Consider the following 27,726-nt stretch of genomic DNA (forward strand, 5'->3'; position numbering starts at 1 on the left):
ACTATTAAGGGCACAAAAACAAGCTATTTCACTGGGTAGGAAAGATAGAAAATGTGGCAAAAGACCACCTTGGCTTAACCACAAGATCTTGCATGATCTAAAAAATAAAAAGGAGTCATATAAAAAATGGAAACTAGGACAAATTACAAAGGATGAATATAGGAAAACAACACAGGAATGCAGGGGCAAGATTAGAAAGGCAAAGGAACAAAATGAGCTCAAACTAGCTATGGGAATAAAGGGAAACAAGAAGACTTTTTATCAATACATTAGAAGCAAGAGGAAGACCAAGGACAGGGTAGGCCCACTGCTCAGTGAAGAGGGAGAAACAGTAACAGGAAACTTGGAAATGGCAGAGATGCTTAATGACTTATTTGTTTCGGTCTTCACCGAGAAGTCTGACGGAATGCCTAACATAGTGAATGCTAATGGGAAGGGGGTAGGTTTAGAAGATAAAATAAAAAAAGAACAAGTTAAAAATCTCTTAGAAAAGTTAGATGCCTGCAAGTCACCAGGGCCTGATGAAATGCATCCTAGAATACTCAAGGAGCTAACAGAGGAGGTATCTGAGCCTCTAGCTATTATCTCTGGAAAATCATGGGAGACAGGAGAGATTCCAGAAGACTGGAAAAGGGCAAATATAGTGTCCATCTACAAAAAGGGAAATAAAAACAACGCAGGAAACTACAGACCAGTTAGTTTAACTTCTGTGCCAGGGAAGATAATGGAGCAAGTACTTAAGGAAATCATCTGCAAACACTTGGAAGGTGGTAAGGTAATAGGGAATAGCCAGCATGGATTTGTAAAGAACAAATCATGTCAAACCAATCTGATAGCTTTCTTTGATAGGACAACGAGTCTTGTGGATAAGATAGAAGCGGTTGATGTAGTATACCTAGACTTTAGTAAGGCATTTGATACAGTCTCGCATGATATTCTTATCAATAAACTAGGCATATACAACTTAGATGGGGCTACTATAAGGTGGGTGGATAACTGGCTGGATAACCGTACTCAGATAGTAGTTATATGGTTCCCAATCCTGCTGGAAAGGTTCCGCAGGGATCTGTTTTGGGACCGGCTCTGTTCAATATCTTCATCAACAACTTAGATATTGGCATAGAAAGTATGCTTATTAAGTTTGCAGATACCACCAAACTGGGAAGGATTGCAACTGCTTTGGAGAATAGGGTCATAATTCAAAGTGATCTGGACAAATTGGAGAAATGGTCTGAGGTAAACAGGATGAAGTTTATAAAGACAAATGCAAAGTGCTCCACTTAAGAAGGAACAATCAGTTTCATACATACAGAATGGGAAGAGACTGTCTAGGAAGGAGTACAGCAGAAAGGGATCTAGGGGTTATAGTGGACGACAAGCTAAATATGAGTCAACAGTGTGATGCTGTTGCAAAAAAAGTAAATGTGATTCTGAGATGCATTAACAGGTGTGTTGTGAGCAAGACATGAGAAATCATTCTTCCACTCTACTCTGCACTGGTTAGGCCTCAACTGGAGTATTGTGTCCAGTTCTGGGCACCGCATTTCAAGAAAGATGTGGAGAAATTGGAGAGGTTCCAGAGAAGAGCAACAAGAATGATTAAAGGTCTAGAGAACATGGCCTATGAAGGAAGGCTGAAAGAATTGGGTTTGTTTAATTTGGAAAAGAGAAGACGGAGAGAGGACATGATAGCAGTTTTCAGGTATCTAAAAGGGTGTCATAAGGAGAAGGGAGAAAACTTGTTCATCTTAGCCTCTAAGAATAGAACAAGAAGCAATGGGCTTAAACTGCAGCAAGGGCGGTTTAGGTTGGACATTAGAAAAAAGTTCCTAACAGTCAGGGTGGTTAAACACTGGAATAAATTGCCTAGGGAGGTTGTAGAATCTCGATCTCTGGAGATATTTAAGAGTAGGTTAGATAAATGTCTATCAGGGATGGTCTAGACAGTATTTGGTCCTGCCATGAGGGCAGGGGACTGGACTCGATGACCTCGCAGTCCTAGAGTCCTAGAGCCCTTCCAGTCCGAGAGTCTATGAAATTGACAAATAGTAATGAATACAGAAGACATGTAATCATGGAGAACTCTACAGCAACAGTTCCTCAATTAACTGTGAGTGCTCTTGTCAGCCATTTGACAGGCTCCTCGTGGTTGGCCGGTTAGGCTTTGAGATATGATCTTTACTCCGTGTGGTAAACTTTTGCCCACCCATATTCAGAGTTCATCAGCTCCAGGGCCTCCTAGACACTGTCAATGAGCACCATTAAAACCTGTACTTTTACTGTTTATAGTAGCTGAATTTACCAAGGTTTTTGGAGTATATTCCATTCTAAGTATAGGGAATCCTTCAAATAGCAAGTAAAGGCACGTGACACAGTGAGCATCTATATTAATGGCACTCAAAGTAAATGAAGCCAGATTTCTGACATCCACCTGTTGTGGGCCTAAGTATGGAAATTAGACTTTTTTCTCGTGTTTGACCACTCCTGACTTTCAGACATGTCTCTGATTTGTATTTCAAAATTTTTTATTCATTCTAGGGTTGGTCCCAAGCCTACTGCTCTTCATACAAGTAATTCTCATTAGGGCACCAGGAGTTTGCAGGCATTAGTCACAGGTCCAGGCCCCGAATTTGAATCAGTAGTATCTTTTCTTAAAGGAAAAACAAAAAACCCCCAAACAAACAACAATAAAAATCCCTGAAATTTGGCAACCACAAGGAAATATAAGTTTTTAAAGCAACTGCAGCATCTCTCTTTTTTTGACGGCGGCAGGGGGTGGGTGGGTGAGAAATCACTTCAGTGTACAGGATTTTCAACCCTTTCAAGAGTGCTGTTTTGTTGCTGTTGTTTTGGTGTGATTTTTCTGTTGATCTTGTTTGTAATGTTGTTCCTAAATGTTACAGCACCTGGACCAAATCCAGTTGACTGTAGTCCAATCCTGATATTCAGTGATTCTATGTAGCCAAATAAATTTCAACCAAATTGCTCCTGTGGCTAAGACCACAGGATCTGGTCACATATAAGAAACTTGAGTGGAATATTTGTGTGTCAGCTAAACCAGGTAGTTAGTAGTTATTGTGGCATGGCAAAAATATGAATGATGTTGGATTAATATGATATTGGAGAGGAGAGCTGAATCCCTCAAAGGTGGCTTAAGAAATATATAACCAAGACCAGAATCATCTCTTATTATATAATATTTATTACATAACCTGATCTATAGGTATTCAAAATGTGCAAGGTACACCAAATGGAGGCCATTTCTCTGCTTTCTCATATTTTTGAGCTGATATCATGGGCTGATCCACAAGAAAGAAGTTACTGGCAACAAAACATAAAGTGACTTGTCTTCTCTGAGGTGCTAAGGTGACTTTCAGGCTCTGTAAAAATGACATTCAATAATATGTCAGTTTAAATAGGTGGCAATTTAAGGTAAAATACACGTGGCAAGTTTTTATAGTAAGCACTAGCAGGGACACTCCATCAGAGGGATGGGCAAACTACAGCCTGCGGGACCCTCCTGCCCGGACCCTGAGCTCCTGCCCAGGGAGGCTCACCCCCAGACCCTCCCCTGCTGTTCCCCCTTCCCCGCAGCCTCAGCTCGCTCGCTCCATCGCAGGCGCAATCCTCTGGGCGGCAGGGCTATGAGCTCCTGGGGCAGCGCAGCTGCAGATCCTGGCCTGACCTGGTGCTCTGTGCTGCTTGGCGGTGGCGGCAGTGGCAGTGTGGCCCGGCTCTAGCCAAGTGGTGCAGCTGTAGCGCCACCAGCCACCGATGCTCCAGGCAGCACGGTAAGAGGGCAGGGGAGTTCGGGGTGGTGGTCAGGAGGTGGGGGTGTGGATGGTGGTCAGGGGGGAACAGCGGGTTGAATGGGGCAGGAGTCCTGGGGGGCAATCAGGAAGGAGGGGGGTTGGATGGGGCAGCAGGGGGCAGGGAGAAGGGTGGTTGGATGGGGCAAGGGTCCCGGGGGGGCCATAAGGAATGAGAGGAGGGGTTGAATGGGGCAGCAGGGGCCAGGGGCAGTCAGGGGCCAAGAAGCAAGGGTGTGTGGATGGGGCACGGGTCCCAGAGGGGCCGTCAGGAAACAGGGGGTGTTGGATGGGGCAGGAGTCCCAAGGGGGCAGATAGGAGGTGGGGGCTGGGCCACAACCCCCTCCCCTAACCAGCCCTCCATACAATTTATGAAACCCGATGCGGTGCTCAGGCCAAAAAGTATGCCCGCCCCTGATCTATCAACTAGAAAGGAAGGAGAACATTTTAAACACCTTGTGAGGGATAATGCGACCTGACACAAATACTCTCAGTGACATTTTAAGATCAAATAGTCCAAGCAATAAGTACATGTACTTCATGACCACATATCTGAGTCAAAAGTGACAAGTTCTGCTTGATCTCTAAACAAACTGGCCAACCCATGTGCTAGAGATTTACTCAGTTCCAGAAATGTGTATCTGGGGACTTTACGTGTATCCAAGGACTGTGTGTACTTGTATTTCTGACCCCAAATCAGCTGACTGCTCTGTGATTGATTTCCTAATACAGTATTTAGAACTGCTTTTATAAGTTTCTTTTTTCCTAAATCAAACCCTGCTTACCCAATGTCAGGGTAAGTGAATTATTTGCCAAGAAAAAATGAAACGTTTCTGCTTTTGAATATAAAGAAAGACATATCCAGAGATATAAAAGACCATTTGGAGATGACATTTAAGAGAGAGATCCCAAAGAACAAGAAGAGAAATGTAAGATATTCAGCAAAGACTAACGAAAGAGGAAACAGTGAGAAAGGCAGGATAGACAGGGCGATTTTTAAAGGCTGCCAAGAAATACATTAAATCTCAGGCACAGAGTATACGAACAGGATGATGACACTGAGGTCATTAGGGGTCAGCAGAAGAACAAAGGTGAGACTTGTGCCCTGAAAGTAAAACAAAAGAGATGTATGAGGAGGGAATTTCAAAAAGCATACACTGAAAGAAAGTCATGCAGAAAAGTTAAGAGGGTTGGAGAAGGGTCTCAGTAGTGGCAAATACACCACAAAATGACCTTACTAATTTTCCTGTGAGGAAAAAAGTGATGTCTCCTGAACAAATCATTGAACAGCTATATTAAAAGTCCCTGCCCTTCAGAAAGCATCAGTTCACATGAAAGGTAGAGTGTATTAATTCAGTCTGTCTCTCACTATTCTTATAAAACACCATTTCTTCTGAAAAGGAAATTAGAATTTTCAAACAACATTAAGTTGGTGTGTGAATACATGACCAAATACTATCTATTTGGATATCTCTTTTAAACTCAGCTAGTCTCTGATTTAGAAATAGGACTTAAGCATATGTTCAAAGTTAACATAGCATTTGTTTAAGTGCTTTGATGAATTGGGGCCACTGTGACATTCTGTACCTTAGGGGAGTATCTTGAAACCCTGATATTCCTCATTTTTATATAATCGGGATCTTACATATAAAGCATGCCTTGTAAAGTATCAGGGGAAAGGTTATGATCTGCTGAAAGTCATTTCTCTATCCATATATGTATATCCTTAATGCATACGAAGTTATGAGAATTGTGTTGTATGGTTGTCACTAAAATGTGCTGTAAATTGGGGAATTAGCCAGATATTATCTCCCCAGAGCCAACAGTAAGGAAAGTAACAACACCCAGGTAGGGTTTCAAACAACCCATCAACAACCATTATCCAGCAAGGGAGCTACTATTCAATGACTCACCTGCATGAGGCCCCACCAGGGGAATTGCTCAACCTTGCCTGTAGACTCAGCAATGCCCCCAGACATGCCTTGACTTCTGCTCTCCAAGCACTTACGATTGAGGGTATAAAACAGCCACAGTGCTGGGCCTTTCTCCTTCATCCACCTACACTGCAAGCAACAAGGACACTCTGAAGACTCCAACTGAGGGGACTGCTCCAGATTTCAAGGGGGAAATCTGTGTATTATGAACTGCAATATTCAGTGGGGTGAGAAAAACTGCTTAATCTAGTTGTTGCCTGGTCTGATAGGGTTTATCTTTACCAGTAAGTTTGTATGAAGTGTGTGACAAATCTACTCAGGTTTTGCAAAAGCTGTTGTATATCCACTTTCCATTGATGAAGTGGTGAACTAATTAATAAATTGGCAGAGCTCATCTGGAGCAGTGCAAGACTGTATATTCCTGAGGTACAGTGCTGGGAGCTGGAAGGATTTGGCTCTGGTGCCTTTCTCTGTGTTATTCATGAGTTGCTCTGGGAGCATTCATGCAATCTAGCTGGAAGTGGGGGCTCCACATATGGTTGTGCTGAATGATAACAGCACCTGGAGGGGCTTGCTGCTTGTCACCAGCAAAGCCATATGAGAGACAGCCCAGGCTGGAGACAGTTAAGGGAACACAGTGGTCCCACAGTCCCAGGCTGCATCCCAGGGTCCAGTCACAGCCACAATGAACAATTATCATGCTACTGGATCAATATTCATTATATAAAATCAGATACGTCTATAGTTACATACATATACAGTTACACCATATGCCAGCAATAAATTCATTATGATAAAACTTTATTCCAGGCTTGATGTTTCCTGCCTGGAGAATAGATGTCTCTACTTTACTTCAACATCTAACAGCCACAGGAGTCCATTATTCTGTGAAAACATTCTGTTCCAGTTACATTATCGCGTATGTATTTTATGAACATTTTCTGTTCTGTCTTGATGCAGTAAATCAAATAAACAGATGATAGTCACCAGGTATAAAATAGACAACAATGTAATCATTTCTTATATGCTTTGGATCTTACTCTGAAGTTTTCATTTCAACTTTGTATAAATTTTACTATGCTGATATGATGATACCAACAATTATGTACATTTATATTGTATTGTAAAATGTTAGATCAGGCCATTGCTCAATCTGCATATTACAAGTTTTTGATGACAAGATACAGGAAACACATCTTTTAGATCTTTTATCTCTGAGATGTGGCCTTCCTAATTCTTGTAAAGCCATTTAAAAATTACTTCCCCCCACACACACACAGACTGAAACTATGACAATCCAGCATATTCATAGAATCATAGAATTCAAGATCAGAAGGGACCATTATGATCATCTAGTCTGACCTCCTGCAAGATGCAGGCCACATAAGCCGCTCCACCCACTCCTTTAGCAAGCGACCCCTGCCCCATGCTTCGGAGGAAGGCGAAAAACCTCCAGGGCCACTGCCAATCTTCCCTGGAGGAAAATTCCTTCCCGACCCCAAATATGGCGGTCAGCTGAACCCCGAGCATGCGGGCAAGACTCTCCAGCCATACCCTCTTGAAAAAGGTTATATCATATCATTGACCCATTGTACTATTTACCAGTGTGGCACTTAATTGACCTATTGACTAAGCCCGTTATCCTATCATACCATCTCCTCCATAAACTTATCTAGCTTAATCTTAAAGTCATGGAGGTCCTTCGCCCCCACTGTTTCCCTCGGTAGGCTGTTCCAGTATTGCACTCCCCTGATGGTTAGAAACCTTCGTCTAATTTCAAGCCTGAATTTCCTGACTGACAATTTATATCCGTTTGTCCTCGTGTCCACATTAGCACTGAGCTGAAATAATTCCTCTCCTTCCCTGGTATTTATCCCTCTGATATATTTAAAGAGTGCAATCATATCTCCTCTTATCCTTCTTTTGGTTAAGGAAAACAAACCGAGCTCCTCAAGTCTCCTTTCATACGACAGGCCTTCCATTCCTCGGATCATTCTAGTGGCCCTTCTTTGTACCCGTTCCAGTTTGAATTCATCCTTCTTAAACATGGGAGACCAAAACTGCACACAATACTCCAAATGAGGTCTCACCAACGCCTTATATAACGGGACTAGCACCTCCTTATCCCTACTAGAAATACCTCGCCTAATGCATCCCAAGACCGCATTAGCTTTTTTAACGGCCACATCACATTGCCTACTCATAGTCATCCTACGATCAACCAGGACTCCTAGGTCCTTCTCCTCCTCCGTTACTTCCAACTGGTGCGTCCCCAGCTTATAACTAAAATTCTTGTTAGTCATCCCTAAATGCATAACCTTACACTTCTCACTATTGAATTTCATCCTGTTACTAATACTCCAGTTTACAAGGTCATCCAAATCTCCCTGGAGGATATCCCGATCCTTTTCCGAATTGGCAATACCTCCCAACTTGGTGTCATCCACAAACTTTATCAGCCCACTCCTACTCTTGGTTCCCAGGTCAGCAATAAATAGATTGAATAAAATTGGACCCAAAACCGAACCTTGAGGAACTCCACTGGTAACCCCCCTCCAACCTGACAGTTCCCCCTTCAATACGACCCTCTGCAGTCTCCCCTTTAACCAGCTCCTTATCCACCTCTGGATTTTCATTTCGATCCCCATCTTTTCCAATTTAACCAGTAATTCTTCATGCGGTACCGTATCAAACGCCTTACTGAAATCCAGATATATTAGATCCACCGCATTTCCCTTGTCTAAAAAATCTGTTACTTTCTCAAAGAAGGAGATCAGGTTGGTTTGGCACGATCTACCTTTCGTAAATCCATGCTGTAATCTATCCCAGTTGCCATCGGCCTCATGCTCCGGAACCACTCTCTCTTTTAAGATTTTTTCCATGACTTTGCATACTACAGATGTTAAACTAACAGGCCTGTAGTTACCCGGGTCACTTTTTTTCCCCTTCTTGAATATAGGAACTACATTCGCTAATCTCCAGTCAAACGGTACAATCCCCGAATTTAGAGATTTATTAAAAATTATCGCTAACGGGCTAGCAATATCACTCGCCAATTCCCTTAATATTCTAGGATGAAGATTATCCGGGCCCCCCGATTTACTTCCGTTAAGCTGTTCAAGCTTGGCTTCTACCTCAGATACCGTAATGTCTACCCCCATATCTTCATTCCCATCGGTCCCTCTATCACTATTCCTTAGCCCTTCATTAGCCTCATTAAAGACCGAGGCAAAATATTCATTCAGATATTGTGCCATTCCAAGATTATCCCTAATCTCCACTCCGTTTAAAGTTTTAAGTGGTCCCACTTCTTCTTTCTTGGTTTTCTTCCTATTTATATGGCTAAAAAACCGTTTGCTATTGGTTTTAATCCCTTTTGCTAGGTCCATCTCCACCCATCGCTTTGCCTTTCTCACTGCTTCCCTACACCCTCTGACCTCAATAAGGTAGGTTTCTTTGCTGATCCCTCCCATTTTCCACTCCTGGTACGCTTTCTGTTTTTTCTTAATGACCCCTCTAAGACGCTTGCTCATCCAGCTCGGTCTAAAACTGCTACCCACGAGCCGTTTTCCCCTTCTCGGGATACATGCCTCTGACAACTCCTGCAACTTCAACCTGAAGTAACCCCAGGCGTCATCTGCCTTTAGATCCCTAAATATGTTAGTCCAGTCCACTTCCCTAACTAGTCGCCTTAATTTAGTAAAGTTAGCCCTTTTGAAATCGTAAACCCTAGTCTCAGATGCACTATTGATTATCCTCCCATTTATTTTGAAATGAATTAGCTCATGATCACTCGAGCCAAGGTTGTCCCCTACAACAATTTCCTCAACAAGGTCCTCGTTACTCACCAAAATCAAATCTAAAATGGCATCCCCCCTCGTTGGTTCAGCAACCACTTGATGAAGGAATTCATTAGCTATCACGTCTAGGAAAAGCTGAGCCCTATTATTATTACTAGCATTTGTTTCCCAATCTATATCCGGGAAGTTAAAGTCCCCCATGATCAAGCAGTTCCTATTAGTATTTACCTCCTTAAAAACATTAAAGAGCTCTCTATCCGTCTCCAAGCTAGATCCCGGCGGTCTATAGCACACCCCAATCACTATCCCGGGTGAGGCTCTGGTAGGTTTCTTCCCCAATGTGACCATTGCCCAGACAGACTCCGTATTATCCATTGCATTGCTAGTTATTTCATTACATTTCACCTCATTATTGATATACAATGCTACTCCCCCACCTTTACCTTTGTTTCGGTCTTTCCTAAACAGCACATACCCTTCCATACCTGTACTCCAGTCATGGCTACCGTTCCACCATGTTTCGGTTATTCCTACGATGTCCGGTTTCAATTCTTGGACCAGGAGCTCCAGTTCCTCCATTTTGTTACCTAAGCTTCTTGCATTGGTGAACAAACATCCTAATTTTTCCTGTTGGGCTCCTCTCCCTCTTTTCACCCAACTCGGTAGGGACACAGTACTTCCAGTATGACTTGTAGATCTAGTATCCGTCCCTCCCCTCTTCCTTACACCTAACTGTCCCCCTCTGGCTATATCTGTTATCTTGTTGTTCTCACTCCCAATGTATAAATTTGGCGTGGAGAACACCAGGACCTCTCCCAACCGTCTCCCCCCAGTGTCTAGTTTAAAGCTCTTTTAATCAGATGAGCCAGCCTCCCTCCTAGAAGTCTACTTCCTTCCCTACTTAGGTGGAGCCCATCCCGTGAGAACAGTTGTCTGTCCCCAAAAGCCTCCCAGTGCCCATACATCCCAAAGCCCTCCTTGTAACACCACTCCCTCAGCCAACTATTAATCGTCACGATCCTGTCACCCCTTTGGCGCCCTTCCCTAGGGACAGGTAGGATCCCACTGAAGATCACCTGAGCCTCAATTTCCTTGAGCGTCTTACCCAACCTAGCATAGTCTCCCCTGATCCTTTCTAGCGAGAATCTAGCCGTGTCATTCGTTCCCTCTGCCTGTAACTCCACATTTTAGCTAGTTTAGAACCAGGTGCTGTTTTTAACTTACCTGAAAAAGATGGCAGAAGATTGTTTTAAGGGCTAAATGTAATTGTGATTTATAATCACTAATCTCATATGAACAACAAGGAGTCTGGTAACACCTTAAAGACTAACAGATTTATTTGGGCATAAGTTTTCGTGGGTAAAAAAACCTCACTTCCCCATGAAAGCTTATGCCCAAATAAATCTGTTAGTCTTTAAGGTGCCACCGGACTCCTTGTTGTTTTTGTGGATACAGATTAACACGGCTACCTCCTGATACTTAATCTCATATGAGTGTCTCTTTCAACTCTTGGCCTTTATACTTTAAAATGTTGTTCACGTTCTAAAAGTCATTTTGTAAATGACATTGCGTGGCTCCATGTTCATTGTCATTCAACAATTTCTCCATCAAGTATGCTTTGTTAGCAACTGTTGGCGAAAAGTACTACTCATCATTAGTAAATTGATCAAAATCTGCTCCTCGTCTCGGAATCTGAAAGTCAAACTGGGCTGTCTTGTGTGTACTCAGTAATGAAGGGTCTCTTGACCAAGTTATGTTCTTATTCAAAAGTGCAATGCTATTGTCTTCACATGATACCCTCAATAACACCTATGCAAACCCATCGTTTTCAGTGTATTTGCACAGTATAACTCTGGTCCTAAAACTGGCAAAAATGTATGCTGATAATGCACAAAGTTGAATGCAAGTCACTCTCTGCTGGCTTGGCTCGGCTCTCTGGGGCTAACAAGCAAAATGCAATGTGGGAGAGGGATAGCTCAGTGGTTTGAGCCTGGGCCTGCTCAACCCAGCATTGTGAGTTCAATCCCTGAAGGGGCCATTTAGGGAACTGGGGTAAAAAAAAATCTGTCTGGGGATTAGTCCTGCTTTGAGCAGGGGGTTGGACTAGATGACCTCCTGAGGTCCCCTCCAACCCTGATTTTCTGTGCTGGTGTAAATTGTCTTAGCTCAGTTGAAGGCACCAGCTGGGGATCTACCCCTATTTCCTTCCATTTATAATTGAGCACCTACTCCATTACTCTAGTTGACTTAGTCAACTTTCAAATAAACAAATACATGCTTCTTATACTCCCTTCATCACCCATCTAACCACTAATGATTGAGCAAAAAACAAATGGCCATTACCTCCACCACTTACAACTCTCCTATTCCCCTCCCCTCAACTCCTTAAAAGCTTTGCAACATAGCCTATCAATTTCAGCTCTTTTGGACCAAAAAGTTCCAAAACTTAGAACCCCTCACAGAGAAAATCCTGCCAGCAGCTCCCTCTTTTAAATCAGAGGTGCTCCCACAGACCAACACTGTGGCACAATGGCACAGAGATAAAGTCTAATGGGGGAATACACATCAGCTTCTAACTCCCCTCGCCAGAGCCCTGACATTCAAGCAACTGAGATGGAGAGGTAGATGCACCCCTCACAGATAGCAAAGTTCATATACATAAAATGCAAATACTTCCTGTTATGACAAGAAACGTGAACGCAAAGTCCTATTACTAGCCAATAAGAGTGACTTCTATGTCTTTCTCTCTCATTCAGGAAGGAACCGAGAGATTTTTAAATCTGGATTTCCAATATACAGCCAACCATAATGTTCTTTCTTGTGAAGAGGAGGATAGGAAACAAATTTAAATATCCTTAAATTTCCAAGACCTGCTTATCTCATCTGCCTCTCTCTCCTTACTGTATTCCTTCCTGATCCACCTTCTCCCTGTGCAAATCAAAGCTCCAATGATTTCTACAAGAACACTTCCTGTTTGTAAAGGTTAGGTCATCCAGAAGAAGCACACACTGTCATTTAGGCGATAAAACACACAGGTTGAAAATAGGGAATTCTGATCACTGACTAGGCAAATCAGAAACACCAGAGCATCAACTTTTCTTTGACATTTCATTTCTGTTTCCAATTCTCGCCAAACTAGGAAATGCAGCATGTAGAAAGGGAGGGATGGGATGGAATTGTTTAACCTTATTGTTATCATTGCTATATATAATGTATTGTTATATTTATTAATCTTGTTGTTTTTATAACCTTAGCTTAACACAAAAGGCCTGTTCCTGCCAGATCTTATGCAAGGCAAATTTTCTTTTGATTCCAATTAGAGTTTTGCTTGAGTAAAGAGTGCAGCAGCAAGCTCCAATACACTGAACTTGAACTGCTCCATCTTTCCCACTGCTTCATGGGCCCCCACATGCCAAAAGCGAGACCTATAAAGAGAACAATTACTTGACTGCAATAACTAGGTTGGGAAATAAAGCATTGTGTTTAGGCTGTTTGTTTTGGGGAGGGTTAAATCTAAAGTCATGTTTTTGTCACCTCAGCTGAACCACTGGAAAAGGCTACACCCCTGGTTTCTCACCCATAGAGTACCATGAAGAAATGCCTGTTAGCTTTAAAGGGAGCACAGTGGTTGTCCTTCGATTCTGAAGCAAAACTTGTTCAAGATTCTTCTGTGACTCCTTTAAAAATAGTGTGACAATCCTATAACCTTGGTAGTAAAATTGTTTTGTGTATTGGATAGCTTTGCAGCCAAGAGTGCACTAAGCTTTGTTTACTAAGGGTATACCTACATTACCCACCACTTTCAGCAGCAAGTAGGGCATGTGTAACTACACTCTTCATTGAAAAGCAGGCTGCATCCATGCTGCAGTGTGTAGCTACATGTCATTGAAAAACTCTGACAGTAGGGAAGCAGTGGGGAAAGGCTTCAGGAGCTCCCCACTGCTAAAGCCTTTCACTGTGGCGAGGAAAATTTCTGATGGGGGAAGGCAGTGGGAGCCTTTCCCCACTGCCAGAGTCTTTCCCTCCTGCTGGAGTCCTTACCTGCAGGCAGGAGAGGTTCAAGCAGCAGGGAGCTGCCAGAGTCTTTCCCTGCAATGGGGAACGTTTCTAGCAGTGGGAAATTGGCAGAGCCTTTGCTCCCAGCTAAAGCCTTTGCTGGCTGCTAGAGTCCTTTCCTGGGACACTATATGGCTAGAAATAGCAGTGTAGCAAGTAGAGAGGCATGTAGGGTACATGCTCCGGTACATACCTATACCATTCAAGCATGTCCATATTCTACTCACCAAAACCATGTATCCCCATCTATACTACTACTGAAACCCATGTTATGGGAGCTGCCCAAGTACATACTCTATGTGTGCCAAAAAAAGCGCTCAGTGCAGATGTAGCCTAAGAGTAGCCCCAGCATCTCAAAACAAGGCTTACACAACAGGACATTCAGAAGAGAATGAGTCTGTGCAGTTCATTTTCTTCATAGAATCATAGAAGATTAGGGTTAGAAGAGACCACTGGAGGTCATCTAGTCCAACCCCCTGCTTCAAAGCAGGACCAACTCCAACTAAATAACCCCAGCCAGGGCTTTGTCAAGCTGGGCCTTAAAAACCTCTAAGGATGGAGATTCCACCACCTCCCTAGGTAACCCATTCCAGTGCTTCACTACCCACCTAGTGAAATAGTTTTTCCTAATATGCAAACTAGATCTCCCCCACTGCAACTTGAGACCATTGCTTCTTGTTCTGTCATTTGCCTCCACTGAGAACAGCCAAGCTCCATCCTCTTTTAAACCTCCTTTCAGGTAGTTGAAGGCTGCTATCAAATCCCACCTTACTCTTCTCTTCTGCAGACTAAATAACCCCAGTTCCCTCAGCCTCTCCTCATGAGTCATGTGGCCCAGCTCCCTAATTATTTTCATTGCCCTCTGTTGGACTCTCTCCAATTTGTCCACATCCTTTCTGTAGTGGGGGACCTGAAACTGGATGCAATACTCCAGATATGCCCTCACCAGTGCCGAATAGAGGGGAATAATCACTTCCCTCAATCTTCTGGCAATGCTCCTACTAATGCAGCCCAAAGGGCAACAAGGGCACACTGTTGACTCATATCCAGCTTCTTGTCCACTGTAATCCCCAGGTCCTTTTCTGCAGAATTGCCACTTAGCCAGTCGGTCTCCAGCCTGTAGCAGTGCATGGGATTCTTTCATCCTAAGTTCAGGATTCTGCACTTGTCCTTGTTGAACCTCATCCAGGGCCGGCTCCAGGCATGAGCAAAGGAAGCAGGTGCCTGGGGCGGCCAATAGAAAGGGACAGCAGTGCGTCCATTGTCAGGGCAGCATGTCTGGATCGGCGGTGGCAGCACTTAGGCGGCAGCTCAATCGGCCCACTCCAGATCGGCGGCAATTTGGTGGTGGGTCCTTCACTTGCTGTCTTCCTCTTTGGCAGCAGCTCAATCGGGTTCTTCTTTTTTTTTTTTTTTTTTCCCCCACTGCTTGGGGCAGCAAAAAAGCTGGAGCCGCACTGACCTCATCAGATTTCTATTGGCCCAATCCTCCAATTTGTCTAGGTCACTCTGGAACCTATCCCTACCTTCCGGCATAGCTACCTCTCCCCCAAGCTTAGTGTCTTCCGCGAACTTGCTGAGAGTGAAATCCATCCCATAATCCAGATCATTAATGAAGATGTTGAACAAAACCAGCCCCAGAACCAACCCCTGGAGCGTTCCACTTGATACCCGCTGCCAGCTAGACATCGAGTCTTTGATCACTCACTGCTGAATCCCACACTACACCCAAGATTTTGAGAAAACAGAAGTGTTTACATTCCATTTCATCACATTGTGACTCAACAGGCATCAACTCTTAGAATCTAAATGATCATTTATTTATATTTGTTTGAATATACCTGTATTTCTTGGCCATACTATCAAAGGTGGGTGAATGCATAACTGTGTGCACCTAAGTTATGTTTGCAAACAGCCAATGTGCACAAAGCAGTGATGTTTATGTATTGATAGGTATGTCTATGGGGCCTACCACTATAGAAACAGAAAAGTAGCTCAATAGTCATAAAATAAAAAAGGTATTTCTCAAAAAAAAAATAGAATAGATGTGGCCTTGACTCAGTATCCCTGAGCTGTAGGGGGTCCTGCTAGAACTTTTGTTGTCTTATCTATTATAATACTGAGCCATCAAACTTAATACATTTTGGAATGTCATTTAGAGACCTTAAATTAGTATAGTTGTAGCGCCCCAAGCTTCCTTTAATCTGGATGAAATGTGGGATGATTTAAATGGGTCCACTTCCTGGACTATTCTTATTTTCTTTATAAACGTAAGCAGAGTCAGAATGAGCTCTCCGCTGACATCTGGTGGTGAGCTGTGGAAAAGGACTTCAGAGGCTGATCTCGTTTGCATGGGCACACCCACCCTGCCCAGCATGATGGACTGCTTGCCCAAATGGTCACTTTGGTTGCTGTGGGATCCCCAGTCTCGTTATTGGGGCAGGAGTAATAATGGACTGTTATCCTGGTTATGTGAATCAAGGACAGTAGAACTGTGTTTGGCATTTTATGATGGAGGGACTCACCCTCAACTAAGTAGCACTCACTAGGCAAGGGACATCGCCAAAGCCCTTAGGGAATTAAGAGAGGTTGGGGACAGGTATTTGTAAGGGTTAGTGTGGGCCCCTTCTGAGGGTCCTAAAATCACTGAGAGCTGTGTTAAGTGGGGGGGCCTGAAGACAAGTTGGTAAGCAGCTAGCAGAGAGATGTGGTGAGCAGAGTGGATAGCAGGGTGGCTGGCAGAGAGATACGGCTAGCAGTGAAGACTACAGCAGAACCCCACAGAAAGAAGTGGCAATCGGCCATCAACTCAAGCAGCAGAGCATGTAAGATGCCTCCCATACGTCCCCCCACTTCCACCCAGGCTGGGAGATAAATGTTGCAGAGAAACGTCTGAACCCTGAGGGCTGCACTGAGCAAGGTCAGAAACTGTGGGTGGGGTTACTGTTGGGTTGCTGGACTTAAGACCCTGTGGGGAAAAGGACACTGCCAAACTTACTTGCGGGTGGGTCTTTTGCTCACAGTTTGTGTTATGAATCCTGTTTGTGGTGTTTCCCCAACATAATGCCGCATTGTTGCCCTCCTTTATTAAAGGCTTATTGCTACATTCAGACTCTGTGCTTGCGAGAGGGGAAGTATTACCTCTTAGAGGCACCAAGGGGGGTGGTATGTAATTGTCCCACGTCACTGGGTGGGGGCTCGAGCTGGTTTTGCATTGTGTTATTGAAACAGAACCCCTAGATACTGAACCCGGCCCTTGTTGCTGCCAACTCTGACGGGCAGAAGGGTTACATAAAAATAAACTTCTTCGAGAACGAGGAAATTACGTATTAGTTAACAGCATGTTCCAGATGAGGATCAAAACATTCTGTCAGCTATTAAAACAGAAAAACAAAATCTGCATTCATATCTTTCAAGAGTGCCTGTGCCAAAACAAGCTGTAAATCGCTGTTGCTATACATTATGCATGGAGTATGTAATGTTGTTCAAATTTGATTATGATTGATGACAAATATATACATATGTATAAAATTGCACATGAGATGTAGTTTTAAATTCTGTCCCAATATTCTGTGCTAAAATTAGGAGTGTGTGTGTTTGTAAGAAAATCACCCTTTTTAAAAAAAAAAAAAAAATCTTTTCCCAATGGGCATTCGAAGGTGTTATGTAAAAAGGCATCATTACCCAAATAAGTTGTTCCAAACATGTATGAAAAATGTTTAAGGGCCATTTTGGAACACATTGGATGTGAAAGTGACAGCAGTAAATTAGCAAATAATCATAGCTTCAATGCCAGGATTTGGCCATTTATCTGTCAAGCAGACCTTAGCAGATGACAGACAAGTAATAATTCAACATAGTTTGGACTAGTTCAAGGATATTTCATCCAACTATGATACAAAATAAACCTTGAGATTTGCTGACTGGAAACATTTAGCAACAGAAGCAGGATGCCAGAATGTCTGTGTAACATTCTTAATTACAAAATTAACATTTCAGTGCACAAGGTTTTAACAACTGTTCCTGGAGCCCATTTATGAACATCAGGAGCACACATGTACCTACAAACATTGGGCCAAATTCTGCCCTTAGGCAGACACACAAGACTCCAATCTGTGCATATCTGAGTAGAATTTGGCACTTAATACCTCACAGATAAAGAGAAAAGAACTTGGTGCAGCCAGTATCATGCCTAGACCTTTATGTTTGGTCTCAGTGCTGTCCTGTATAACAACCACGTGGGGGGGCGGGGGGGGGGGAAGAGTGAATGTACTCCCATACTGCCTCCCAGGAGCAGGGTCTGACCTTTACAGAAAGTCAAAGACACTCTCTGATGACACACCCTTTTCTCACTTTTGACCTCAGGAGAGCCCTGCTCAATGCTGAAGAGAAAATGGAATGACTATGGCTGTGGGGGGAATCTCACATGAAATCCTCAGGGTAATGGTTTCAAGGGAGCTCGGATCAGAGGTAAGAGGAGGTATTTTGCAATGGAAGAGGAATTTAGTGTTTACCCATATTATAAGAAATAATAATTCTAAAGAAAAAGATAATTACACATTTTTACAGATAGGGTAATAGTGAGTGTGCATTAATGGGTGGCTATGCGATGGCTGAGGAAATAGACTCTATAATAAAACTAGAGGTGGTTGAAAACTGAAAACAAATCTGTGACTATTTCAAAAATGGCTAATGCTTTTTTAAAAATTTCAGAAAAAGTTGATATTTCAAAATTTTGATGAAAATATTTGATCATCAACAAATGTTATTTTTGTAGTTGGTCAAAAAATGTTTTGTTGGGGCTGTGTGTCAAAATTTTGAAATAAAATGCAGGTTTTCCACTATGAATGTTAACATATTTGGGTTTTGGTGCTGGACTTGACGTGGATACCAATGAATGGCCCAAGCGTAGATGCATTCTTCATAAACTTCTACCCGACTGTATTCTCTTCAGCTGAAAGGGGAGTGGGAACAAAGCTTATTCATGGACATGGTCACAGTGGGCACTCACCAGCAACTACAGGCAACTCTAATAAAAGGCTAGACTAGTGCTATTCTGTCTGATCAGATGTAGATTTCAACTCATTACAATTGTTTTGAGTTAATTTACTGCCAGTTACCACTTTTATAAAGACTAGTTTGGACAATGCCCAAAAACTTGCTCTAGGCTACACCCATTTGCAGTTTACCCTAAGCTGATCCCTGGGGTAACACAAACACAGGTGTTTGGAGTTTGGAACAAACATTTAGGCAATGTGTAAACCAATTTTACAAAAAACACCTTATATTTAGGTGTTTTTACTTGAATTTGAAATAAATAATTACATACACGCTGTTCTGACTTGCAGATCCAGTCTGGTGACAGGCGTGGCACTTCAATAATAAACAAGGAGAAAACTAAACATACAATCAACACTAAGAAAACAATATAAAAATGACAAATTCTTACACAAAGATCCACACAAAGAATAAGCAGAATGCAGAGACTGTACTGTTAGACAGTCACAGTAACAACAATACTTTATTTTAATTTACTCAAAGGAATGAGACCAAAAACCAAATATTGGTACAACCAATTTCATGTCAGGCAACCAAATCTGAAGTCTTCACTGTTTTTGAACAAAAGGAGGGGGGAAATTGCCTATCCTGATTTTGTGTAAACAGATAATATTCTGAGCCTGTAAAGAAGAGTCTGAAATTAAACTTTTATTTGGAAAATGTTATCCCTATATATAATTATTGACTATACCACCTAACAATCTCTGGTAACAAGAGTAATCCATTAAGTCATCAATAATGGTAACCAACTGTATTCTTTATATTCACTTGGAATTGGAGTTAAATATTTTCTGTATGGTTTTAACGAAAAACTTTATAGTGGGACATGTACATTTTCTACTGTATGTGGGTTGACTAGTGCTTTGCATATTTCCTAGCAGATTGCTATCAGTCAACTGTTGTATATATTAGACAGCTTCCCTTTTACCGTTGTCAAGGAAAGTTCCAATATATAAGGGACAGAACCAACATTTAAAAGCAAAAGAGAGAGAAGCACGATAGCAGTAACTCTTTAACCACAAATGAAATACTGGTGCCATTGAATGTCTGTCTAAATGAAAAGCTCTACCTCAACTGGAAGTTACAGGCTTGAAATTACAAGGTGAAAATCTATTTGTTGTGTTCTGCAAGAGGTCAGACTAGATTCTAGACTATGAATCAGTCAATGAGAGAGTTTTTGCCATGAACTGCAATGGGGCCAGGATTTCACTCCAGACAAAGAAAATCTTCAAAAAGGATGTTCTCTCTCTCCCTGAGCCTTTTCTGATAGAGCACTGGTAAGAAATATGGGTGATGGAGTTAGACGCATAGAGGATAAAACTGTTCCATTTGCTACTCCTTTAGCCTTACTGGTGAAGTAGTCCAAATTAATTCTAATGTGAGGATATCAGAATTATTTTGCAGTGGTGATCCTATTTATGATAACATTCTAAAGCTGTGAGCATTTAAAATATTTTCCATGAGACATAATGTTTATGACCTCCAGAAAAAAGTTCCTTCACTCACTGGAACAAGAAGCTGGTAAAATCTCTTTTGAATGAAAATCAATATTTCCTGTACTCCAGTATATCTTAAGTGCACACAACTGAACATCTGATCGAGGATCACTTGACAAAGTCTTTTATGCAAGATAAGTAACTAATGGGAGGGTTGAAACCATGGTTGAACTAACGAATTAAGGTAAAAGTCTCCTGCATTCATTGCCTTCAACATTGTTAACACCACACTCTAAACACTCCATAATGGCTTTCACTTCCACTTCCAGCCAATACAAAAACACAATATGTACTCTAATTTCATCAAACTAGCACTTTAAGACAAAATCTTAACAGTGACCTCTTATGTCAGATTAGCACAGGGGTAGGCAACCTATAGCATGGGTGCCGAAGGCGGCAAGTGAGCTGATTTTCAGTGGCACTCACACAGCCCAGGTCCTGGCCACCGGTTGGGGGGGGGGGGAAGGGTTCTGCATTTTAATTTAATTTTAAATGAAGCTTCTTAAACATTTAAAAAACCTTATTTACTTTACATACAACAATAGTTTAGTTATATATTATAGACTTTTATAGAAAGAGACCTTCTAAAAATGTTAAAATGTATTACTGGCATGCAAAACCTTAAATTAGAGTGAATAAATGAAGACTCGGCACACCACTTCTGAAAGGTTGCTGACCCCTGGATTAGCACATCTCACTGTCACACATTCCATACATTTGGGAGGTTTTTCTGCTTTAATATTGCTGATGTTTAAGATACTGCTCAGTGACAATAAGAAGTCTCATGGTGAGTTTCTTCTTTGTTATACCTACAGATCTAACACATTGGAACAAAAACATCTTCTCTGCCATTATAGCAAAACTCTATCTGACTTGGGCATTTTGGCTCTTGATCTTATGTTTCTAACTTAACTAAATGCAAAGCAATTAGACAGACCTGGTGGGTGAGGTAATATCTTTTATTGAACCAACTTCTGTTGGTTAGAGAGACATGCTTTTGAGCCACACTGAGCTTTTCTGTGGCTCGAAAGCTTGTCTCTCACCAACAGAAGTTGGTCCAATAAAAGATATTATCTCACCCACCTTGTCTGTCTAATATCCTGGAACCACCACAGATTCAATTACATTGCGGAAAGCAATTACTCAGCATAGCCAGTTATCTAGATAGTTTCTGTTCTTCATCCTTAGGTTTCCAGGTTTTTTTCCCCCTCACTTTGGGTTTCACTTATTTAGTTTTGAAGGACCAACTGACAATAACTTAGGGTAGGTCTATACTTACCGCGCGGGTCGACGCGGAGAGTTCGACTTCTCGGAGTTCAAACTATCGCGTCTAATCAAGACGCGATAGTTCGAACTCCCCATGCGCTCCGGTCGACTCCGGAACTCCACCACCGCGAACGGCGGTGGCGGAGTCGACCTTGGAGCCGCGGACTTCGATCCCGCGGTGTCTGGACGGGTGAGTAGCCCGAACTAAGGTACTTCGACTTCAGCTATAGCGTAGCTGAAGTCGTGTACCTTCGTTCAACCCCCGCCCTTAGTGTAGACCAGGCCTTAGTTACCATTCTCTGCCTGCTACATGATGCATAAGTGTATGTCTGCTCTCTGCAATGCAATCTGTACTGGATCACATATGCTGGTTCCTCGATAGTTACACAAGCTAGCAAAGCAAAGTTCATGATACATGAGTTTTCAAGAACTCTGCTTATACATGGAATGACAGAACAGGGACAGAACTATTCCTAACACATTGCAGAGAAATTAACAGGATCTCTTTACCTGAGGATGCTGGAGGATCCTTTACTCCCTGGGCTAATTAACCCTTACCCTGATTGCACCAACAGAGTAAAGCATTGCTTCAACTGCTGCCTCACCAGGCACTGAATATTGATTGAGCATATCTTTGGAAGACTGATAGCAAAATGGAGATGGCTTCTAAAGTGCAGTGATAATGGCACTATGTTCTCCATCTAATTTCATCATGTTGCGTTGCACACATTTGTGAAAGCAACTGAGGTTTTTTTTCACAGGGAGAGAAATAGAAAGGCTGAAAGAGCTACTGTATTTCACTATCCCAAAACCCCTGAGATGTAAGAGCTCAGCACTGTGCAAGTGTCAGGAAAGCTAATATGATATAGGAGGCCCTCTGACAATACTTTTCAGCTTGCATCAGCAAAAGGCAAGAAAAGCATTAACTGAAATCAAATGGCCAACAGTGGCTGCTATAGGCCACAAATCATACTAAGTATTATTTGACTTTGAGATACCCGCTTCCTGATTATGCATAACGCTGAATTATTTCATCATATTTGGTGTGGCACATGTGAGGGAAATGGGAATGCTTAAACTTCAGTCATATGATACCCCTTTAGCTTTGACACTTATCAAACCACTTCAGATATCAGGACATATATTTTTTTCATGGACTAATAAAAAATATTGCAGCATACTTTATAAGAAAGCTTCTAATAAGCAATCATGAATTAGATTCAGAGGAGTAAGTAGTCTATAGTGTCATAGAACCAGGACCTATAGTGCCCAAGAAGTATGGGAGGTATGTAGGGGGCTAAGAGGTAGGATTACTGATTTGGAAAGTATGAAGCAAAATGCTGTGGTAGAGGCTACTGGAAGGTAAGGGTAGGCTGATGTCCATGGGCATGTCCTTATTTGTTTCTCATAGTAGCAGTAAAACTCTTGATCAGCTACCTAGGATGTTGGGCCTTCCTTACTTTCCTTGTCTATTCAACTGTGTCACAGGGTGATCTGGGCCTTTAGGAGAGTTTTAAGTCCCTGCTCTGATCTGTACCTAATTTCCTCCCCTATCGAGAGAATTGCTGGCCTTGTTTCCAGGTATCATGTATCTGTCTGCTATCAAAGGGCATGCTGAAGATGGAGATATGGTAATATAAAAGCAGGTTATGTTCTTCAGTGTGAGGAGATATTTGAATGGGTGTCAATAACTGACTCCACTTGTCCAGAGATGGGATGGTGCATCTCTAGCAGAGATGGAGCCAAGGCCAAAGACCCCAGAAGATCAGAAATGGCTGCAGTGGCCAAGGAAGGGTGCCATGTGGGGAGTGCCCTGGAGAAAGTCAAGGACCTGGAGAGAACCGTTCTTGGAGGTGAATGACCATGTACATGGGCCTAACCAGAGCAGTAAGGACCGACCACCACCCCTCAAGAAGGAGTTGCTGTCTGGCGAGAGAGACTTTGTAGAAAAACAAAGGAGTGACTCGACTTTGGACCAGATTTAGGAACAAGTCACTTGCATGGATGACACAGTACTAGACCCTCAGCTTTTGAAAGCAATGCTCCATTTTGAGCTGGTTGAGGACAGGGCTTATCAGGCCATGAAGGACACCAAGATGGGGGAGGTGAGAATGCAGCTGCTTATGCCCAGGAAGTTCAGGGGTGGGGGGTGCTCCAATCGGTCCAAGCAATACTACGCAGGTGCCACTTTGGGAGAGAAAAAAAAGACACTTGACAGAGTGACCGTGCAGTTCTACTGGCCAGGCATTCACTCAGAAGTTATGCCCCAAGTGCCAGTGGACAGATCCCCAAAATGTCCCAAAGGCCACACTGGTACCATTGCCCATTACACAGCTGCCCTTTGAAAGGATAGGTGTTGACCTGTTAGGCCCATTGGAAAAGTCCACAGCTGGGTACAAATACATACTGCGATCCTGGATTATGCCACCCAATGCCCTGAAGCCAGCCCACTCTGATCAGTTACAGTGGCCACTATCACTAGTGATAGTGTTTTTCCAGGTGGAGATGCTAACAGATCAGGGAACCAATTTCACTTCACAAATAGTGAAGAAATTGCATGATGTACTGAGGGTCAAGTCTTTGAAAATGTTTGCATAACACCCTCAAACTAATGAATTAGTAAGTGGTTCAACAAGACATTGAAGAACACATTGAAGAAGTTTGTAGTCACTGATCCCCAACACTGGCACTCCCTGCTCCCACCTCTTCTGTTCACTGTCTGTGAGGTGCCCCAAGCATCCACTGGTTTCTCCCCATTTGAGTTATTGTATGGGAGGCAGCCCCAGGGAGTTCTAAACCTCCCCTGCAAGACACGGGAGGAACTGGACTCCAGAGCAACCAGAATGGTATGGTACATTACCCTGTTCTGAGGGAAGTTGAAGTCTCGGGAGGGATTTGCAAGGGAAAACCTGCAAAGGGCACAGCACAGCCAAGAGCAGACCTATAACAAGGGATCCCATCTACACAAGTTCCATCCAGGGGACTGAGTGTTGCTCCTGATGCCAATATCAGAATCAAAGCTATTGACCCAATGGCAGGGCTCCTTTGAGGTGGTGAGATGAGTGGGGGAAGGTGACTACATGTCCCAACAACTGGGAGGAACAAAGGACCCAAGTGTATCACACCAACCTGTTGAAGGCATGGAAAGGACATGAAGGTTTCCTCATCACCACATGCCTGCCCCCCTAACCCCGAACTTGGCCTACAGGCTCCAAGATCCTACCCCTGCTCCAGTAGGGAGGCATCTGTGGACCAACCAAGTGCAACAAGTTTGTTGGCTGGTTGCCTCATTCCCAGAGGTATTCTTGGTGTTGCCCAAGCAAAAACATATGGTATCCCACCATAATGACACTGAATCCAGAAGAAAGTTGTGCAAGTGTCTTGTCTCCTTCCAAAGAAGCTGTGGGAGACAGTGCACCAGGAGCTCTGGGCCATAGTAGATCTAGTGGTCATGAAAGAGTTGCATAGCAAATGGAAAAGCCCCATTGTGCTCATGCCCAAACAGTATGGGCCAACACAGTTCTGCGTTGACTTCTGCAAGGTGAACGCAATGTCAAAATTCAATGCATACTCCATGTCAAGGGTTGATGAACTATTAGAGAAACTGGGGGCAGCCAAGTATATAGCTCAGCCTAACAAGGGGGTATTAGAAGATTCCTTTGACACTTGAGTCTAAAGAGAAGACTGCCTTCTCCACTCCCATTTGGGTTGTATCAGTTCAAGACCACATGCTTCAGGCTCCACAGGGCCGCTGCCACCTTTCAGTGGCTGATGGATAGAATGCTATGGCTGCATGGGGCATACACTGATGCCTACATCAATGACAGCATATTATACAGTGAAGAGTGGACTGACCATATAAAGGCACCATTTAGCAATATTACAAATTCTGAAGGAGGCAGGACTAATGGCCAACACAACCATGTGCTGCCTAGCTGATCAAAAAGTCACTTACCTGGGGTATAAGTGGGAGAAAGACAGTTACAACCCCTGCTGGGTAAAGTCCAAGCCCTAGCAGGCTTCCATGTCTCCTCCACCAAGAAGCAAGTTTGCTATTTCTTGGGATTTGCAGGACACTATCAGCAATTCATCCCAAACGTTGCTACCATTGCCATCCCTTGGGTCGACCTACTAAAGGATTCAGCACCCAAAAAACTCTGTTGAACAAAAGCTGTGAGGAGGCATTGAAAGACTGAATGAACCAGGTATATAGAATCGATGCAGTTTGGGAAAAAATAATCTCAGTGAAGACAGGCACAAACAAAGCAGATTGGAGAAACACAACCAAGGTAAGAAAATGTTATCAGTCTTATCTATATGTGTCCCTCTAGATTCTATACGTGGCTGTTGAAGGGTGGAGGGTTGTGGAGTTGCCTTGTGGTTGTGGGTTAGGGTTGCAGCAGGCTTCCCTTGCTGGGGGAGGGGGAGTGCCAGGGTTTTTTTGTATTTCCAAGTTGGTAACCCTACCCCCAAACCTGCTAAGCACACTCCATCCACAGAGGAGCAGGTTAAAAGGAGCTACGAATTCCAAAGAAAGGGTGGTGGACAGGCTTCAGGAAAGATTGGGGATTGGTCCTGCTTTGAGCACGGGGTTGGACTAGATGACCGGCTGAGGTCCCTTCAAACCCTGATATTCTATGATTCTAAGAAGTAATCCTTCTCCAGGAAGTCAGACAGAAGAGTGATCCTGAACAGGGACCACAGAGCAGGAAAGCCCCACATGCGGAGCCTTCTCTAACCACCATCGCCTTTGAGAACTCCAAAGTCAGGTAGGGCCTTGCACCTTTGGACTCTTTTGGTTGTACTATACTGTACTTATGGACTATAAGGACTATGCCCCAAACTGAAGGAATCTATTGGTAAGAAGTAGCCCAGGGAAGCAACTTAGACTGACTTCAGGGAGGACCCTGCTGGTGTTGCTTCCAACAGGGCCGTGAGCTGGGACCAGGTGGAGATGGAAGGCCCAGGTCCCCCTACCAATCCCCTTAAGGGCCTAGACCCAGATGTAGGTGGAAAGCCAAAAAGATGCCTAGATTAAGGTCAGGAACAGGTGCTTCTACTGCCTGGACAGATGGGCTAGAAGTTGACAAGGGGCTAGAAGTTGTTGGATGTGCTAATCACTAGGCTGCCCATCCCACTGAGCTCCATATCGCACTCCCCTACACCTCAACTGCCACCAGAAAGCGGTAAGCTGTTACAGTTGCACCTAAAGAAGAGGACTTTGTGGACCCCTGAGAGCAAAACAGGGTACCCCTCATACAAGGGGTGACAGGAGAGGTCACATACGGAGGGCTGTAGCCCAGGAAGGGCAAAGGAGTTTCATTGCCTCCTGAACCAAAGGGTGATGGTTGAGATTTGTGATATTTGCATTTGGACTTTCATTTACCTAAGAAAGTGAAATTGTTTTAGTTTGGCCAAAGAGACAAACTATTCTATCAAGAAGAGGGAAACTGAGGCAGATAGACCAAGTAAGCCATGGTTACAAGCTCATATAAGAACTTGCTTGCTCATCTGTGTGTCCCTGCATAAAAGGACTTAGAAGAAGAGCAGGCTACTGTGATTTCCATGCTCTCCCTCTGTTCCATCTCTTTCCTTTGTGAAATTTATCTTCTCCATTTCTCCTCTACTCTTTCATTCATTCTTGCATCCCAGTTATCCTTGGAGGAAAAGGAACAATAATTAAAGACAGAAGGGGAACAGGAGGACTGATGCTAGGACTCAATGCCATAATGTTAATTAACCTTACGGCCTTTGCCATAGAATGAGAAAAGAATAATACCTAGCTTTTAGCACTTTTCATCAGTAGATCTCAAACCATTTCACAATCTTTAATGTCTTTATCCAGAAACACCTCTGTGAGGAAGGGAAATATTACATTTTACAAATGGGGAACTGCATGATTATAATGTTGCTTAGAATGCACAGATTGTCTCTAACACTGAATTCTCTAAAATCCTTTCTTGAGGGGCAAACCCCCCTAGACATACACAATGTACCTTTTCCTAACTGCAATTGCTTTTTGAAAGCAAAAGTTTCATTCTTGCCTGACATACTTGGAGGGGGAAACAGGGAAATGAGTACAAACAATTATGATGAATAGTTTCTCAAAAATTACCTGTTTTCAGTTTGGAGCCTTAACAGTTATCTTTGCTGAGTCAGCTGACCAAATGACACTGACAGACATTGCCATGATGAATATTTCTCCCCATGTTCCATGCTCCCTGTTTTGGTACAGTCAGAAGACAGTCAGCTAAATCTGGATTTTAACTTTTTAAAATATTGATCTTGACTTGTACCCTGCCCTGT

This window comes from Mauremys reevesii, linkage group 2 (assembly GCF_016161935.1).
Source record: "Mauremys reevesii isolate NIE-2019 linkage group 2, ASM1616193v1, whole genome shotgun sequence".
NCBI classification, from domain to species: Eukaryota; Metazoa; Chordata; order Testudines; family Geoemydidae; genus Mauremys; species Mauremys reevesii.